Source organism: Polypterus senegalus, chromosome 14 (genome assembly GCF_016835505.1).
Source record: "Polypterus senegalus isolate Bchr_013 chromosome 14, ASM1683550v1, whole genome shotgun sequence".
Taxonomy (NCBI): Eukaryota; Metazoa; Chordata; class Cladistia; order Polypteriformes; family Polypteridae; genus Polypterus; species Polypterus senegalus.
Window position 1 is genome coordinate 70018324 of NC_053167.1, and position 20573 is coordinate 70038896.

A 20573-nucleotide genomic window follows, 5' to 3' on the forward strand; every position below is an offset into this window, starting at 1 on the left:
TGTCCCTACAGGCCTGCATCCATACTACTTATCAACAGGAAGCACTGTAATTTGTTATGCTTGAATTTGTAAGTACCAGGAAACTTTATTGGCCATTCAGTGGACTTAACAGAATTTAATTACATCCATTCGACAGTTTCTTTTGATTATGCTGTTTTGTGCCATTTTGTGAAACAAATTAAGGGACAGCAGTGCTACAACAGTCCACGCATCATTAATTGTCAAGAAGCTGGTCACTCCACTTCGTTTTAGTCCTAGTCACAGGTGAACAATACTGCCAGGATCAATTCTGATGTCTACATTTAGGGTTATTATATTACTGTAGTGCAGCCGGTGTACCCATGAGGACATTTGTACCAGCATATAGTGTATTTTGTCATTTCACTGTGAGGAATGTTGAGTACTTCTGTTTGCTTATATGTACAATGGTCAGTATCTTGGTAAATGGTTTACTCCATATAACATTTTTTTCTTTTTATTGTCTAAACAATTTGTTTATTCTGCCTCACTCATTTGGGGAATGTAAAGTAACACTGAAAAACTCTTTTATTTGCAGTGCAATAACCATTCTGAATTCCAATGGCTACATGGGCACTTATGAGCTCTAAATTATTTCAGTGTACTGTTAGAATCTAATATTCTCATTGCTACGAATCCTAGGTATCGAACAAATTTTTATGCTGGCACATTTCTGCTGTAAACAAATTTCCCTCTGGGATAATAAAGTCTACCTAAAACTATACCAAATTGGTTGTGCTTTTATTACACACAATGTAACTGCTAAGTACTTTAATTATAATGCAAGTTGCAATTCATGTGTCTGTACGGTGGATGTTTTCACAACTTTTAAATGATTGCTTTAATTTTTGATTGTGGATATAATCCATACTCCCAGTTTTTATCTAAACTTGAACAGCACAGGGAGCTATTGATTGCATTCCATTAGAAAGAGGGCAATTACAGTAAAGATAGCTATGTTATGATTATACTGGGACCTCTCCACCCACAGTGGACATGGTACAGTTGGATTTTAGTGTGTGACTTAAGTTTTAAGCCACATAAGACCAGCTTCAGTTTCACAAGGTTTCTCTTTCTTTACAATTAGCGTCCAATTCATAAGAAAAAAATATTTTTAAATTGCTAAAAATAAAAGTGAATGATCTGATGAAAATGACCAGTAATTGCCTTTTTAGTAAATACACTGAGGTAAACCTTTGCATCATTTTTTTAAAAGAAATTCTTATCACGACTAGTGGCCTCTTTTTGCTATTTGTATAGGTGTGTGAGAGAGAAGAATATAAGGAGGGAGCCTTTTTTCCTTATGATTGAATGTCACCAAATTCAGAAAAATTTAAATTGTGTTTTGGAAATCCTGGCAGTCGGTGGACTTATCTGCTGCTATGTGTTGCTTTTTTCAGAGAACTTTATAGTTTAAAAAATGCCGCAGTGATCTTTAGCCTCTGTGAAAGTACTTTGGGGTTAGATAAAACTTTCTGAAAGACGGACAAATGTTCTAAAATGATTTTGCAGCTAGCTAATGAAGTTAAGAGACTCTTATGCTGAAATATAAGAAGGGACAAAGGTTTTGAATGAAAAAGTTGTACTCATCTTACCTCACTAATTAAATTGTGCTTGAGGTTTGCTGTGGTCTACATGGGGATTTGGAATAAAAGCTGTGGAAATGGTACAAACTATTATTCAAAATATTCTGGTTTACCAATCCAATAAATTCTAACTACAGTTCCATATAGTATGTAACCACCAGCTTTTGCTTCTTAGCAATCAATTTTTTCCCTTTAATCTAGTTAGATATTCTATAAAAGCAGACTGTTCTTTTATAGAGAAATAGTTTTTCTGACTGTTGTATAGACTTGTTAATATTATATCACAGCCTGAATGGAGCTATTTAAAATATTAATGCTAAAACATAAGGATCCTTTTTTCTATTCTGTGACATGCATTAAAAATTAAATAGATGGCAAAATAATCCAAGGTGGCTAGGGATCAGAACTACAGATTTTTATTTGAATGGTAAGGGCTAAATGTGTCTGGAGAGAGGGGAGTACAATGGTGTCATCATGGGTGATTCAGCTGTGTCTGTGTAGGGTGGCATGGGAGCAAATGTGCACATAGAATGAAGAATACATGTAGGCATGGTGTGACTGTGCATGGATGTGATTCCATTGAGACAGCTAGCAATATGAATGGGCAACTCCTAGTTTTCATCTAAAGCTAGGGAACATGCAGGTAACAGTGTTATAGTTGATTAAAAGATCATTGGCAACTTTTGCAAGTTTTCTTGTTGACCTGTTTCTTCTGTATGTATCAAATGATCATTCATTAATTTTTTAATATACTGTACCTTTAATAGTAAACATCATTATACACACAAGACTACATAGTGTTGTGGTTTGCAGTGCTCATATTAATAAAGGCCTGGCACCACTAAGGGGTGTAAAAATGGGTGTCACTCCTTCAACAGAACTACTCAGGGCCCCTCAGTTTTAGATGAAGGAATTGATGAAGGCTTACTTACCTTGTACCAAAAAAAAAATAAAAACGGTTACTTCGTCAGTGGGTCTTACGTTTACACACTAATCCCTAATTCACACCAAAAGTGACACGTTACTGCAGTGCAAGTGTTCATCTGTCCAATTCATACCAACTCCGATATATCTGAAGGTTGACAATGGGATTGAAGGTAGCGACTTTCATAGTTTTGGAACAATCTTTTACAGTAATTTCTCCTGCTTCTGATAGATAGATAGATAGATAGATAGATAGATAGATACTTTATTAATCCCAATGGGAAATTCACATAATCCAGCAGTAGTATACTGATACAAAAAAAATATAAAATTAAAGAGTAATAAAAAATGCATGTAAAAGCAGACAATAACTTTGAGTAATATTAGGATTTACTCCCCCGGGTGGAATTGAAGAATCGCATAGTGTGGGGGAGGAACGATCTCCTCTGTCTGTCAGTGGAGCAAGACAGTGACAAAAGTCTGTCACTGAAGCTACTCCTCTGCCTGGAGATGACACTGTTCAGTGGATGCAGTGGATTCTTCATGATTGACAGGAGTTTGCTTAATGCCCGTTGCTCTGCCACAGATGTTAAACTGTCCAACATTACTCCTACAATAGAGCCTGCCTTTTTAACAAGTTTGTCCAGGCGTGAGGCGTCCTTCATCTTTATGCTGCCTCCCCAGCACACCACCGTGTAGAAGAGGGCACTCGCCACAACCGTCTGTATATATATGTATATATATATGTATATATATGTATATATCTATACTAATAAAAGGCAAAGCCCTCACTCACTGACTGACTCACTGACTCATCACTAATTCTCCAACTTCCCGTGTAGGTAGAAGGCTGAAATTTGGCAGGTTCATTCCTTACAGCTTACTTACAAAAGTTAAGCAGGTTTCATTTTGAAATTCTACGCATAACGGTCATAACAGTCAACAACGTCCGCCATGTTGAACTTTCTTATTCATGGCCTCATCTTCACGAAATCTGGTAGGCGGCTTCCCTGCGCTAACCGAAACCAATGTACATACTTATTTTGGTGGTATGACACCTCTGTCGGCCGCCATATTGAACTTTCCAACGTCACTAATTCTCCAACTTCCCGTTTAGGTAGAAGGCTGAAATTTGGCAGGCTTATTCCTTACAGCTTACTTACAAAAGTTAAGCAGGTTTCATTTCGAAATTCTACGCGTAACGGTCATAACGGTCAACAACGTCTGCCATATTGAACTTTCTTATTCATGGCCTCATCTTCACGAAATCTGGTAGGCGGCTTCCCTGCGCTAACCGAAACCAATGTACATGCTTATTTTGGTGGTATGAAACCACTGTCAGCCACCATATTGAACTTTCCAACGGTCTTTGTTACTTATAGGCCCATCTTCAAGAAATTTGGTACTCGGGTTCCCAATGCTAACGGAATCCTACTTACGTACATATATATGTCCATAGCCTGCAGCTCAGTCACCGTGTGAGGCGGCATTGGGTCCCCCATCCCAACGCTTCCCACGTTGTTGGCTGCCTGCCTATATAAGGCCGTCCGTCGCTCCAGTCTCTACATTCCCTTCCTTGCTTCGCCACGGGATTCACGTCTCCCTGCTGATAACTACAGCCTTTTTATTTAATCCACGGCTTCTCCGCTGTTTTATTGTTAATTTATTACGATTATAGTTATTGTGTAGGTATTTTAGACTTACTTTACATAGTTCAGGTACCCATTTTCTTTATCATTCCAACCGTACCCGCATTAACATGTCTATTGAGGTGATCTCCATCGATCAAAGAACTGTCACTTACCGAGTGGTTTCCATGCCCGGAGATGGCACCTATCTTTTCCATTCTCTTTGTTACATATTGCACGGCCATATCAGGCTCAATCTTGATATCTGGAGAAACATTGTGTCTTATGAATTGGATGACTGGGACAGGTTCAAGGTGTGGACTGATGACAGTACAGGAGATAATTATACTACACAGGAGCACTATAAGAGTGAAATGCTTAAGCCCTTCACCTATGCATCTGATTGTGAGTTGATGGCTACCGCTGAATTGTTCGGTTGTCACTTTCAAGTGTACCGAAGTGGCCAAATATTTTACACCTTTGGACAACCGCCAATGCCTCTTAAACATCTTAGATTCACAGGTGACGATTTCAGTAGTGGACATTTTGATGTTTATGAATGTTTAAACTCTCAAAAGCTGGATGTGAAGTTATCGATGAAACTGGCTGTATACTTACAACGCTTGACAGATGCTGAATGTCACTTCAACACAAGGCCTACAAATACTGTCGTAATTGAAACAAACCATGAAACTCAAACCTTATATGACAGCAGCAATCCAAGCTGTGAGATTTGAAACAAGATTACTGTTCACATGGCCAACTGTACTTGCATGCTTAAGAGTAAGCTCAGCGCACAGCTTGGTCATATTACAACCGGAGGGCGAACTCACAATGTGGTATACAAAGAGATCCTTAACAAATAATTATTGGTATATTTTCCCTCAGTTTAAAAAGGTTTAGTTTTCTTCTTAATAAAACTTTTAAGGCAGTACTTCGCCGCTGCGAAGCGCGGGTATTTTGATATATATGTATATGTATATGTATATGTATATGTATATGTATATGTATATAGATATAGATATATAGATTTATATATATATAGATATAGATATATATATAGATATAATATGTGTGTGTGTATGTGTGTATATATCATCCTCAATCAATCAATCAATCAACATTTATTTATATAGCACATATTCATACAAAAAATGTAGTTCAAAGTGCTTTACAAAATGAATAGAGAAATAGAAGACACAATAAAAGATAAACATAAGTCAACATTAATTAACATAGAATAAGAGTAAGGTCCGATGGCCAGGGTGGACAGAAAAAACAAAAAAAACTCCAAAGGCTGGAGAAAAAAATAAAATCTGTAGGGGTTCCAGACCAAGAGACCGCCCAGTCCCTCTGGGCAATCTACCTAACATAAATCAAACAGTCCTCTTTGTATTTAGGGTTTTCATGGAAGGACCTGATGATGATGGTCACGTAGACTTCTGGCTTTCAGTCCATCAATGTTGGTGCATCATGATGCTTTGAGTAGGTGGTGGTGGCGCAGGCCGCCACCACAAAGAAACCGGAAAAAGAAACAGAAGAGAGTAGGGGTCAGTATGGATTTTGGAGCCACTGTGAATAATTATTATGAAGAATTGAACATACAGAGTATCAGTATTAAGTTAAAGTGAAGTTATAAAAAGGCCATGTTAAAGTATTGTGTTTTCAGCAGTGTTTTAAAGTGCTCTACTGTATTTGCCTGGCGAATTCCTATTGGCAGGCTATTCCAGATTTTGGGTGCATAACAGCAGAAGGCCGCCTCACCACTTCTTTTAAGTTTAGCTTTTGGAATTATAAGGAGACACTCATTTGAAGATCTAAGGTTACGATTTGGAATATAACGCGTCAGGCATTCCGATATATAAGATGGAGCGAGATTATTTAAGGCTTTATAAACCATAAGCAGTATTTTAAAGTCAATCCTGAATGACACAGGCAACCAGTGTAGTGACATCAAAACTGGAGAAATGTGTTCGGATTTTCTTTTCCCAGTTAGGATTCTAGCAGCTGCATTCTGCACTCGTTGCAAATGATTTATGTCTTTTTTGGGTAGTCCTGAGAGGAGTGCGTTACAGTAATATAGTCTACTGGAAACAAAAGCGTGAATTAATTTCTCCGCATCTTTCAATGATATAAGAGGTCTAACTTTAGCTATGTTTCTTAAGTGAAAAAATGCTGTCCTAGTGGTCTGATGAATATGCGATTTAAAATTCAGATTACAGTCAACAGTTACCCCTAAATTTTTTACTTCCGTCTTAACTTTTAAACCTAGTGCATTAAGTTTATTTCTGATAACCTTGCTGAATCCATTATTGCCAATTACCAAAATTTCAGTTTTCTCTTTATTTAGTTTGAGAAAATTACTATTCATCCATTCAGAAATACCAGTAAGACATTGTGTTAGTGTATCGAAAGAGTCGGAGTCATCAGGTGCTATTGATAAGTAAAGCTGTGTGTCATCAGCATAGCTGTAGTAACTCACGTTGTAACCTGAGATAATCTGACCTAACGGAAGCATGTAGATTGAGAATAACAGCGGACCCAGGATAGAGCCTCTTTAATAAAACCCCTGTGTGCGTCCAGGTGTCTGTGTGTGTGTGTCTTCTGGTGAAGTGCGTATGCGCGGGGTCACACGGCACCTGTTCAGTCTCTTCCTGTGCATTCCCTGTGCAGACACACACAGGCACATGAGAGACAGACACGCACACACGGGCGTGTGCACGACAGACACACACACACACACACACACGCGGGACGCACACACACGGGACGCATACACACACACACACAGGACGCACACACACACACACACACACATACACACAGGTGTGCGCGTGCATTGTTGCAATGTTACTTTTCTTGGTTGTTAATTAAATTTTCAAATGTTCATTTTTTCCCCTGTGCTTAAAACTCATTAAAAAAGTGTTTTTAGCGAACGGGTTGTAAGGTTATAGCGCGAACTCTTCCAGTGTTAGTTTTCTCAGTTGTTCAAGGTTTTCTTAGTGTTATTCAATGTTTTTACATTTAGTTTACTATTACGCTGTGCATTCAGTGGTATAATTAACTATATTTGTGCTTAAAAACGTAAAAAAATATATATTTACATACAGTTCATACGGTCTGGAATGGATTAATTGTATTTACATACAATCCTATGGGGGAAATTACTTCGGTTCACGACCAAATCGGGTTAGAACCAGAGTTTTGGAACGAATTATGGTCGTGAGCCGAGGTTCCACTGTATTTCTGTCATACAAAATTACAGGCATTTTACGGAAAAACAAACCAGTATTACTGAGAGAGAAAATTAAAGGCACACAATGCGGTGACGTATATTACAGCTACATACAAGGTCCCTTGCCATTTAATATAAACTGTTCCTACTAATGTTTATGCACTACTGTTCTAGCGCCCGTTATTGTAATGGGCTTAATGTCTAGTATATATATATATATATATATATATATATAGATAGATAGATAGATAGATATAATGTGTGTGTGTGTATCTATGTACAGTATGTATGTGTATGTGTGTGTATATATATATATATATATATATATATATATACTGTATATATAATGTGTATGTATGTATGTGTATATATATATATATGACAGCAACACTCATAACAGTGACAAAACAATTACATTGACGATCATGTTACGTTATTTTCAAGATGTTTCCTTTTCTTTTTCATTACTTCTTTAACACACTACTTCTCTGCTGCGAAGTGCGGGTATTTTGCTAGTATATATGTATATATATACACACACATATCTACATATATTCACACATAAACACATATATATATAGCATATATATGCTGCCTTACCACCTGAGGCCACAGGTCCGTCACGCCCTCGACCCTCTGCAGTTCACATACCAGGAGAAGGTGGGAGCAGAGGATGCCATCATCTATATGCTACACCGATCCCTCTCCCACCTGGACAGAGGCAGTGGTGCTGTAAGAATTATGTTTTTGGACTTCTCTAGCGCCTTCAACACCATCCAACCTCTGCTCCTTAGAGACAAGCTGACTGAGATGGGAGTAGACTCACACCTGGTGGCATGGATTGTGGACTATCTTACAGACAGACCTCAATATGTGCGTCTTGGGAACTGCAGGTCTGACATTGTGTTCAGTAATACAGGGGCGTCGCAGAGGACTGTACTTTCTCCGGTCCTGTTCAGTCTATATACATCAGACTTCCAATATGACTCTGAGTCCTGCCACGTGCAAAAGTTCGCTGATGACATTGCCATTGTGAGCTGCATCAGGTGTGGGCAGGAGGAGTACAGAAAGTTAATCAAAGACTTTGTTAAATGGTGCGACTCAAACCACTTACACCTTAACACCAGCAAGACCAAGGAGCTGGTGGTGGATTTTAGGAGGCCCAGGCCCCTCATGGACCCTGTGATCATCAGACGTGACTGTGTGCAGAGGGTGCAGACCTTTAAATATCTGGGAGTGCAGCTGGATGACAAATTGGACTGGACTGCCAATACTGATGCTCTATGTAAGAAAGGTCAGAGCAGACTATACTTTCTGAGAAGGTTGGCATCCTTCAACATCTGCAATAAGATGCTGCAGATGTTCTACCAGACGGTTGTGGCGAGTGCCCTCTTCTACACGGTGGTGTGCTGGGGTGGCAGCATAAAGATGAAAGACACCTCACGCCTGGACAAACTTGTTAAGAAGGCAGGCTCTATTGTAGGATTAAAGTTGGACAGTTTAACATCTGTGGCCGCGGCGGGCACTAAGCAAACTCCTGTCAATCATGAATAATCCACTGCATCCACTTAACAGTGTCATCTCCAGACAGAGGAGTAGCTTCAGTGACAGACTTTTGTCACTGTCCTGCTCCACTGACAGTCTGAGGAGATCTATCTATCTCCACACTATGTGACTCTTCAATTCCACCCAGGGGAGTAAATGCTAACATTAATTTTATTTAAATTTTTTCATTTTTTTTTTTTTTTTTTTTTCTTCATTTTATTACTATTTAATTTAATATTGTTTTTGTATCAGTATACTGCTACTGGATTATGTGAATTTCCCCTTGGGATTAATAAAGTATCTATCAATCTATACACACACATTATACATATATATATATATATATATATACATTTTATATATATATATATATATATATATACACACACACACATACACCCTTTGGGGTGCGAGCAGCTGTTGCTGGGCATGCCAGAATCCATAGAGGAAGAAAACAGAAAAACATTATTTGTACAAATTCTTAATTTATCTATCCATTCCTAAATAATTAAATGGGAAGGCTATTTCATATCAGTGTAATACGCTGCTTGTTCAAACAGATGACTTCCGCTCTTACATGCACGTAGTGTTGCGTGGGCATTATGAACTATCGTATCTGTTCAAGTCCTATTTAAATTTTAAATATAAGTAATTTTTATTTTATTATTATTATTATTATATTATTAAATTTAGTCATCATTGCATAAATTTTTCTTCACCATAATGTAAAGACTAAATTCAACTTACATTCCTACCAAAGATATTTCTGCCAACTAAATAGAACCTATTTATATCCAAATAGAACTTGAAAAGATATATTTTTTAGAATCTTGAGTGCGCATTTTAGATCGACTCAACGCGCACCACATCGAGCCCCGTGCTATTGTGCTCTGGCCTGCCTGCCTCAATAAGTCACCGTCGCTTCGCTCTTATTTTTTTACCGTTCATTTAATCATGGGCCTCTCTACAGTTTTGTTTATTTTTGGGTTGTAATATTCATTAAATTTACGTATCATCTGGTCCATTGGCGGACCGTGCATCTCACACAGCCACAGCCGTGACACACATAAAAAACATCAATAATAACTCATAAACTAATATTATTTAGGAAAATCGCAACATTTTACTCACCAAAAATTCGGATTATTTGTAAACAAAATCCATCCTCCTCTCTTTCCTCAAAAACATTTTAATCACTCTGTCGTACGGATTATCCGTGCGCCTCAGTTCCATCAAAAAGTCCCTTTCTATCGCCATCGAAGCTAATGTAAGTCGCCGTACGTCTGCTAGAGGGCAGTACTGACACCAACTGAAAATCTGATTGGTTGAAGCAACAGGTTAATCGACATTTATTCTGTGTTAGAGTGCCTGCACAACGGATTGTAAAGTCCTGTCTTCCTGACAACAAATGATGGCTGAAATGTGATTGGTTAAATGCTTTAATACGAAAATACATGCCTGGAAGCAGCACAACCATCGGAAAAGCTATGAAAGGAAGCAGACAGACTATTTGGAATTATTTAATGAGTATTCATGGACAAAATATAATTAACATCAGTTTGTGATTCAGATATTTTTACTTATGAATAAGCTAAGCACAGTTCTTCACCCGCGAATATTTACCTTTTATGGGCAGGCACTCAACACGCAACTCCGCCTCCCATGGCCACTGAGCTGCAGTCTATTACAGTATATGGATGAAAAAATAAGTTCTAGTTATGACCATTATGCGTAGAATTTCGAAATCAAACCTGCCCAACTTTTGTAAGTAAGCTGTAAGGAATAAGCCTGCCAAATTTCAGCCTTCTACCTACACGGGAAGTTGGAGAATTAGTGATGAGTGAGTGAGTGAGTCAGTCAGTGAGTGAGTGAGTGAGTCAGTCAGTCAGTCAGTCAGTCACTGAGGGCTTTGCCTTTTATTAGTATAGATAATTCATTGTAACTTCACTGTTTATTGGAACTGAAAGTTGAATTTATTTTTGCCTTGGTTAGTTGTAACTGCTCTGATTCATTCAGCAGGCGGAGTGGTGGCTCTGAGGCCAAGGATCTGTGCTTGTATCCCAAAGGTTGCTGATTCGAATCCTCGTCACTGCCAAAAGAGATCCTATTCTGCAGGGCCCTTGAGCAAAGTCCTTAACCTTCAATTGCTCCAGGGGCGCTTTACAATGGCTGACCCTGCGCTCTGACCCCAAGGGGTATGCGAAAACTAACAAATTCCTAATACGAGAAATTGTATAAGGCAAACTAAAGAACAATATATATATATATATATATATATATATATATATGTATAAAACTGCCGATGAAATCTGGACTACTCCTATATGTTTCCCCTTGCAATGCACCATTAGTTTCCTCCAACCATTTAAACACACATTTTCAGACTGCTATGACAATAAGTCGCCTTACTGTGAGAGTGTCAATGTGTTTATTAGAGTGTTATTGTAGACCAGCTGTTATGAGTATAACTTTGAAGTGGAGCAGTGGGAAATCGAATGGATGTTTGGAAAAGCAGTCTTCATTTCACTTATTAGGTAAATTTGCAGTTAAGAATCAGTGATTTTTCATTCAGTTCGTAAAGAACCAAATGTTGAAATACAAGTATGTTAAATTGTGGATGTATACACTGTTTTACACAGGCAGTAAACAATAAAGCATCACTGAAAACAATGCATGAATAGATGACAGCTATAGGTAAGGGAGCAAGGCTCAGAAATAAAATATGTTTAAACACAAACAAGAAGAAAATGACAGCTTGAAGGTAGCTTTGTGGTTATCATTGTGCTATTTATTATTATTTGCCTAATAAAATCCCACATCACTCTTTGCAGTTTGTTCTGTTAAGAGTTCTGTTTGGCAGCACTTGATTATAAAGCTGGTATATTCATCAACAAAGTTCTTAGCCAAGTCTGACTTTTGCTGCCTAGGGATTTTCAGCTGAGCCACCTGGGTGACAGCATGAGAGTCTGCTGTTAAAATAGCACATTTCTTGTATGCTGTGAATGTCACCCTCTGTTCTGCCAGACCCTTTTTTTTTCCCCTTATTGGTGTTGCCGCGCAGCATCCCTTGCTGCAGCGAAGTACTCATTCCAGGAAGGCCTCCTTTTTGGCTGTGTTCAAATATGCCATGTGAAGAAAGCAGGCGATTAAATGGAGGGAGTAATGTAAGAATGAAACATTTATTTAACCATCTGCTTTAGTCACTTTCCCTTTTGGCTCCTGTCTGATGAGCCTGCATGCTTTTCTGTGGAAATTAAGGGCCATTATTATATCTTGGAATCCTTTGATACTGAAATGGAAGTGTCAAATGTTGACTAATGCTGTTTATCTCTTGCATTGTTCTCTTCAAAATGCTTTCTCTTTGCATCTTTAGCATCACGTTTAACTCCAGTTCGGACTGCTACTTTGTTGTTTTTATTTCAATGTGCCCTTTTATTGAAATGGAATTTCAGTATATTAGTGCTGCATAAGGCCCTTTGTGGAAATGGATGCTTAAAAATCACTGCAATTATGCTTTCTGAAAGAAGAGATATAAAATATCTTCAAGTAGATGTGTGGAGAAAGATGCTTGCTGCACACACTATTGTTTGCTGAGGGTTGTTTGTGGGTAGTGCCAGCCTTTCTGTTTGATTGAGTAGAGCAAAAAGAGCAATGCATCTCCATTTGTGATGCTGAAAAGATACGATAATTACAGTAAAATTCTTGCTAGAAAAGAAACACATTTATGTTTTATTTACTTTTTGTGTCTTTAATTGCATCCTTTTCAATAACAGTGCTTTTCTAAAAGTAATTGGTAGGATAAATATATTGTTTCATTTGAAGGTTTAAAATGTCTGGTACAGTAGAGCTGTAACCAATGAATGTGCTGAGACAGTGCAGGACCACTCTTTTGGGGTTTACATCTACTAGCTGCGATGGCGTACAAAGCAGTTACTCAGTATTCTAATCCCCTATCAGGTACTAATCCTTAGAGAATAGAACAGAGAATCATATATAAAGGTTCTTTATAAAGCTCCATTCATGCCGCCCTTAAGCAACAAAATTTACACTAAAGATTCATTGTTTAACACAGCATCTTCATCCTTAACCAGAATCTCATTTTTTATGTACTTTTTTCCTTATATTTTGCAGAAACACCTCTCCAGATTCTTTCATCTTGAGTACCCAGTGTGGCAAACCTAATAGATGAAACCTCATATAGTCAAATGCTCAACAGGAAGTAAAGGAAAAGCAATTTACAGCTAAATGGTAACAGTTTTTAATTATGCATTTATGGTTAGTTATTAATCAGCTTCTATGGTAAAATGTTTATGTTAAGCTATCATATGTACAAGACAGCTACATTCTTCATATATTCTAAATGGTCGATTTATCAGTTGTTCCTGTTTTGCACATGTAATTGAATTTTCAGTCAATGACAGCAGGATGTGTAGATAATTTAAATCTGGTCCCAAATGACTTCCATTGTTGTCACACTAAACCAGCAAGGTGTTATGGTAGTTGAATGGGAAACACAAACACTGGAGTATGGAGGGCTAAAAAAATGTCTGATAAATCACATTTCCTGCTAATTAAGTTAACGAGAGGAGCAGGATATAGAAACCCTAATGAGTCTTCAGATCTGTCTTTCTGGGTACTAAAAATGCACACACTAGTAATGGCAATGCAACAGTGTGAAAGGTTTTTGTGGCACCCATTGAAAATCTTTATACAAGCAGAGCTATCCGAATGCCAGTGTATGTATGGACATTGTTGACAGTCAGGAGCATCCCCTCATGGCAAATGTGGGCTATTAAAGGAGGATAGTGTTTCATGTCACAAGGCTAGCACATGCCTTGAATGATTCAGCAACATGCCAGTACAGTAATCCCTCCTCAATCGCGGGGGTTGCGTTCCAGACCCCCCCGCGATAGGTGAAAATCCGCGAAGTAGAAACCATATGTTTGTATGGTTATTTTATATATTTTAAGCCCTTATAAACTCTCCCACACTTTTTATAAATATTCCCCGCAGAGTTATACAGCATAATCTCTTTGTATTATCTTAGATATTAGGTAAGATTCATTGAAATTATCTATATAAACACACTGTTTATATACTGTACAGTAAAACCTAAATATTATTTAAAAGATATTGAGTGTCTCCGATATCACATATGTTACAGCCATTACGATAGACAGGCCACCAGCAATAAATACGTACAATGCAAGAAAAAAAGTATACAGTAAATGTGTGTACAGTGACACTAAACGCATGTACTAAGTACTGTAAGTAGAAAATTAATTATGGTTACTCACCAACAATGACACGATGACTTGTCCGATAACAATGAGTTTAATTTTACTGCACAACAAAGGAGAGCGTTACAGCTCTTCCAAAGGAGCCACTTCAGGCGATTGTGTAGCACTGCCGTTGTTCTTTTTCTGGCAGTCTTCAATCCAAATCCCTAAAGCAGATTCCATCCAGACTACTGCCTTATTACATCCACTTACAACTCGTTTTGCACCCTGGTTAAAAGGACACTGCGGCTGTAGATCTTATATTCCTTTCCTACTTTTTAAATAAAAAGAATCGTAGCCTTCAACAAATGCAAAACGTTTACCTTTTCGGCAATCGTTAACATCTTCGCTTGCGCCGCACGGCCCCTGAAGCAGCAGCAGATCGTTTTGGAGCCATAATGAAGTGCTTGACTATGCACAAAGATAAACACAAAAGAGCACAACTCTTTACACAGCGAAACACATTGATGCTGAATGAGCGAGACGAGACTTCCTGTTTAACACTGCATTCAGCACACAGGAACTTAACTGCGTGCTCTGATTGGTTAGCTTCTCAGTCAGGAGAACTTAACTGCGTGCTCTGATTGGTTAGCTTCTCAGTCATCCGCCAATAGCATCCCTTGTATGAAATCAACTGGGCAAACCAACTGAGGAAGCATGTACAGGAAGTAAAAAGGCACATTGTCCACAGAACCCGCGAAGCAGCGAAAAATCCGCGTTATATATTTAGTTATGCTTTCATATAAAGTTCGCAATAGAGTTAAGCCGCGAAAGTCGAAGCTCGATATAGCGAGGGATTACTGTACATTTAATTCAAATTATTGTCCTTCTGTTTCACCATATCTCAATTCAGTTGATTGTTCTTTAAATGGAATTGAACAAACTGTTCTAAGCTAAACACCATCAAAACATCATTTACATTAGCAAACCTCACATCAGTGCATTGGCATCAGTTTGGGTCCATGTGCCACACTTTCAACAATTTGCTGACTTTAAAAATAAACTAATTTAGCATGTTTGGGTGGCTTGGGATGGGGCACCTAATAAAGTTTACAGTGTCTACATTGACTGTCAGCCTTAGTGTTTTAAGTGACCCACATTATGGTTAGTAGGTCCTGCTTTCATGTGCTTTTTATGAGCCAACTGCAGATACTACCAACATTCTTGATCTCTTCAAAGAAAGAAAAATATACCTACCTTCACACCACATGATCATACAGGGTTTACGTCATACTTATTTACACTTTTTCTCTCAGTCAACCATCCAGATTAATGCTGGGAATGTTACAAAGAGGACATGTCAACTCCTGACAATATTAGTTAACTCTCATTCCAGTCACCACCTGTTTGCATTAACCTGGCAAATTCTACTAAGGTATGGATATATACAGTGGTGTGAAAAACTATTTGCCCCCTTCCTGATTTCTTATTCTTTTGCATGTTTGTCACACAAAATGTTTCTGATCATCAAACACATTTAACCATTAGTCAAATATAACACAAGTAAACACAAAATGCAGTTTTTAAATGATGGTTTTTATTATTTAGGGAGAAAGAAAATCCAAACCTACTTGGCCCTGTGTGAAAAAGTAATTGCCCCCTTGTTAAAAAATAACCTAACTGTGGTGTATCACACGTGAGTTCAATTTCCATAGCCTGATTACTGCCACACCTGTTTCAATCCAGAAATCACTTAAATTGGAGCTGCCTGACACAGAGAAGTAGACCAAAAGCACCTCAAACGCTAGACATCATGCCAAGATCCAAAGAAATTCAGGAACAAATGAGAACAGAAGTAATTGAGATCTATGAGTCTGGTAAAGGTTATAAAGCCATTTCTAAAGCTTAGGGACTCCAGTGAACCACAGTGAGAGCCATTATCCACAACTGGCAAAAACATGGAACATTGGTGAACCTTCCCAGGAGTGGCCTGCCGACCAAAATTACCCCAAGAGCGCAGAGACGACTCATCCGAGAGGTCACAAAAGACCCCAGGACAACGTCTAAAGAACTGCAGGCCTCACTTGCCTCAATTAAGGTCAGTGTTCACGACTCCACCATAAGAAAGAGACTGGGCAAAAACGGCCTGCATGGCAGATTTCCAAGACGCAAACCACTGTTAAGCAAAAGAACATTAGGGCTCGTCTCAATTTTGCTAAGAAACATCTCAATGATTGCCAAGACTTTTGGGAAAATACCTTGTGGACTGATGAGACAAAAGTTGAACTTTTTGGAAGGCAAAAGTTACATCTGGCCTAAAAGGAACACAGCATTTCAGAAAAAGAACATCATACCAACAGTAAAATATAGTGGTGGTAGTGTGATGGTCTGGGGTTGTTTTGCTGCTTCAGGACCTGGAAGGCTTGCTGTGATAGATGGAACCATGAATTCTACTGTCTACCAAAAAATCCTGAAGGAGAATGTCCGGCCATCTGTTTGTCAACTCAGGCTGAAGCGATCTTGGGTGCTGCAACAGGACAATGACCCAAAACACACCAGCAAATCCACCTCTGAATGGCTGAAGAAAAACAAAATGAAGACTTTGGAGTGGCCTAGTCAAAGTCCTGACCTGAATCCAATTGAGATGCTATGACATGACCTTAAAAAGGTGGTTCATGCTAGAAAACCCTCAAATAAAGCTGAATTACAACAATTCTGCAAAGATGAGTGGGCCAAAATTCCTCCAGAGCTGTAAAAGACTCATTGCAAGTTATATAAGCGCTTGATTGCAGTTATTGCTGCTAAGGGTGGCCCAACCAGTTATTAGGTTCAGGGGCAATTACTTTTCACACAGGGCCATGTAGGTTTGGATTTTTTTTCTCCCTAAATAATAAAAACCATCATTTAAAAACTGCATTTTGTGTTATATTTGACTAATGGTTAAATGTGTTTGATGATCAGAAACATTTTGTGTGACAAACATGCAAAAGAATAAGAAACCAGGAAGAGGGCAAATAGTTTTTCACACCACTGTAGTATACTGGTGTGTATAAATTTCACTGCTTTTTGTTTGTATCCCATAATGCAACCATATATGAGTGAATCCAGTTTACTAGATTATTTGTTAAATTGTAATTATAAAGAAGACCAAACCAATATAAAATCCAGGAAGAACTGCTCAAACAAAAAAGAAGTAGAGTTAATGAGTAGCTTTAAATAAGAACATAAGTAATTTGACAAACAAGACAAGACCATTCAGTCCATCAAGCCTGTTTGTTTCAGTCCATCAAGCTTGTTTGTTTGGCTGATAGCTATATTGTCCCAATATCTCATCCTAATACTTCTTTAAGGTTGTCAAGGTTTCTCCTTCAACTATATGACTTGGCAATTTGTTCCATGTTTCCTGTTTACATAAAAGTGCTTTCTGGCTCCAGTCTTGAATTAACTTTTTCTTAATTTCCACTGGTGTCCTCAAGTATAGGATTTGCTATTTAGTGAAAAGAACTCTGCTAAACCTGCTTTATTGATGCCTTTGCGAATTCTGAAGACTTGGATTAGGTTCACAGACAGTTTCCTATGAGTGCCCGTCACAGTAGGATGTGTCATTAAGTCCTGGGATGCATTTAGTTACTCACCTCTGTACAGCCTTTTTTGTTTTTCCACTACATTTTAATTCAGAAGTAATACCTTATGAGTCCAGGGTAAACTGGAGCAAACTTGAAAATCGTAAATAAAAAATCAATACGAATACATTAACTTCGAAATCACAGGGAGGTTATAATCTGTTAATTCAAACATCATTTTCTGCCTTTCTGTACAATGTATTGTATGTTGTCTCTCTGCGATGTATGCTATATGTTGTATCCAACCAAGGGAACACACTGGTCTCAGAGGAAATGTTGGGACACAAACCAGCCCCTTTTTATCTTTTACAAGGTCCAAACAACTTTAACAGGTGCCCGATGGCACATAGAATAATAGCAAAATATAAAATAATAAGGTAAATTAATCAGTCAGTTTCGAGGCTCTGTAGTCTGGTCTGTACTCGGGCAGGAGGTCCGTTCTGCGGACTGCTCTCTCCAGAATTAAACGATTAATACCGTAAACACTTCAACTTTATAAAAGTGGGACCAGAAGGGGTGAAGTTTGGTCCCCTAGTGGGCAGTTTCTCTGGGCTATGGAAGAAAAAGGAGATGATACCATCAGTGACAGGGCCTCCCTCTTGTTTCCTGGAGAGCTTACTTCTGATAAGCCCAGAAGGTAAACCTCAGATGAGCATTTGTGGCAATGTATAATATATGAACAAACAAATATATCATTAACTAACCAACACGTATTTTGGAAATGTAGTGAAATAAGTTGAAGCAGTAAAGCTTTTAAGAAATGCTGTGTTTTTGAGCAAATTCATTTAGTTTGTCAATAGTGGTTATGTGTATATCATTTGGATGTGTATATTTGAAAGCATGGCGTAAATTGGAAGTCATCTTTTTCCCATCAGTTTTGTTCACTTTCTTTTTGTTTAGTTTCTTCAGTATTGCTTCCATTAGTAAACCCTGCCAAGAGAAAATAAATGTTCTTGCTTTTCAAATTTCAAAGTGGTAGTATTTACAAACTTCAAATCGATTTAAAAGCATCCACAACATTTACAGGAAAAGACAAAAGTGCTCTCAGAAAGGAGTGCAGCCTGTGGAGGTTAATGTTAATATTATGATGGTGGGCATATAAGTCATTACCGTTATTTCATCACTGGGCACAAATCATTATAGTTTGACAGGAGAGCCTGTAGATGCATTGGCAGTAACTCCAATTAAATATGTACTCTTAGAGCTAGGCATTGATGTAATGCATAACCTATAAGTTAAGAGTGTGTTTCTGGTCAGGAACTCAGACGTGGCTAATTCACGGCAATTAGAGAATTACTTTCTGCTTAAGCCTAAGATAAAATACCATAAATAAACTGTAAGTGAATTACTTTGCCCCTGTCAGAATGAGAAAGCACTTCATTGTAAATGGTTGTAAGTGAATGGAGAATGGACATTATGAGAAGTCAGTATTTAAAAATGGTTAGATATTACTTATAAAAGTTTGCAGCAGTGTCTATTTAAAATAATAATTTTTTAAACAATAGGCCAGTAAATATCACCCATACATTAATCTAGTATAATATTTTTTATGGTATTGCAGACTTTCACTACTGGTCAGTCTTCATGTCCATAACGTTTCTTATAGTTTAGATTGTCATAATAATCTTTACAACCCACAAGTTCACATTTTTGCATTTGTGTACCAAATGAAGATATATCCAGTTATAATGCAGTACTTTAATAATTTGACACTTGCCTTGAATGCTCACCTGAAAAAGAGATTAGTTTAGAACAAGGATCTCAAACTCCATTCCTGGAGGACCGCAGTGGCTGCAGGTTTTCATTTCAACCCTTTTCTTAATTAGTGACCTGTTTTTACTGCTAATTCACTTCTTTTGAATTAATTTTAATTGACTTGTTCTTGAAGACTCAGACCCAACTATTGTTTATTTTTCCTTAATTAGCAGTCAAACAATAATGAGATACAAAATGAACCAAAACATAACCAGCAAACAGTGTCCATCATACAATATCTGAAAATAAAGAAAGATGGAGGTCTCAGCATTGTTTATCTGCTCAGGTCCCCAAGACATTATAACAGTGCTCTTAGAAAAGTAAAGATGAAATGAACAATTTTCAAAATGTATGCTATTCCACAATGAGAGCAGCAACATGCCATGGAATTAAAAAACGGGTTCAATTAACAACAAGACTCGGCAGCTAATTAAGCAACTGCTTGGAGTGAAATTGGTTGGAGTTTGAGGACCTGACTTAGTTGGTCCTCTGTTGGCTCACTCACTTCATTTTTTTTTTTTGTTTAAGGAAAGAAATGAAGCAATTCAGAGGAATGATGAAGAAATTCTGGGGAACAAATCTTAAAAACCAAGTCAATCAAAATTAATTCAAAAGAAGTGAATTGGCAGCAAAAACAGGTCACTAATTAAGAAAAGGGTTAGAATGAAAACCTGCAGCCACCGAGGCCCTCCAGGACTGGAGTTTGAGATCCCTGATTTAGAACTTACATTTTTCACTGCATAAATAATAAGATAAAAACAGATCAATTTAATAGTATAAATAATTTTAAGACAGGGTTGGAATATTTATTTAGTTTCTGCCTAAAATCCAAATTTTTGTATTATGTCAGTATTAATTTCAAAATTCATATTGACTTTTTTTTTTTTGGGTGTGGGCACATATAGAAATGTTTTCAAATTTATTCTTTCAGTCTGACCACTTAAATGTAGAGCAGTTTTCACCTTGATATTAATACAAAAAACTTATCCTTTCTCAGTTACTTTATTTCAAAGTATTATTGTTGATATCCATCTCAGCCT

At 37.7% G+C, this 20573-nt stretch overlaps 1 protein-coding gene across 1 annotated transcript in view; it reads left to right on the plus strand.

Moving 5' to 3' along the window:
* ptprfa (protein tyrosine phosphatase receptor type Fa) overlaps window positions 1–20573 on the plus strand; it is a 596272-nt gene that overhangs the window by 121064 nt on the left and 454635 nt on the right. The window contains exon 2 of the mRNA XM_039734603.1: window positions 13068–13184. The gene's annotated coding sequence lies outside the window, so the exon portion shown is untranslated. The remainder of the gene's footprint in view (window positions 1–13067; window positions 13185–20573) is intronic.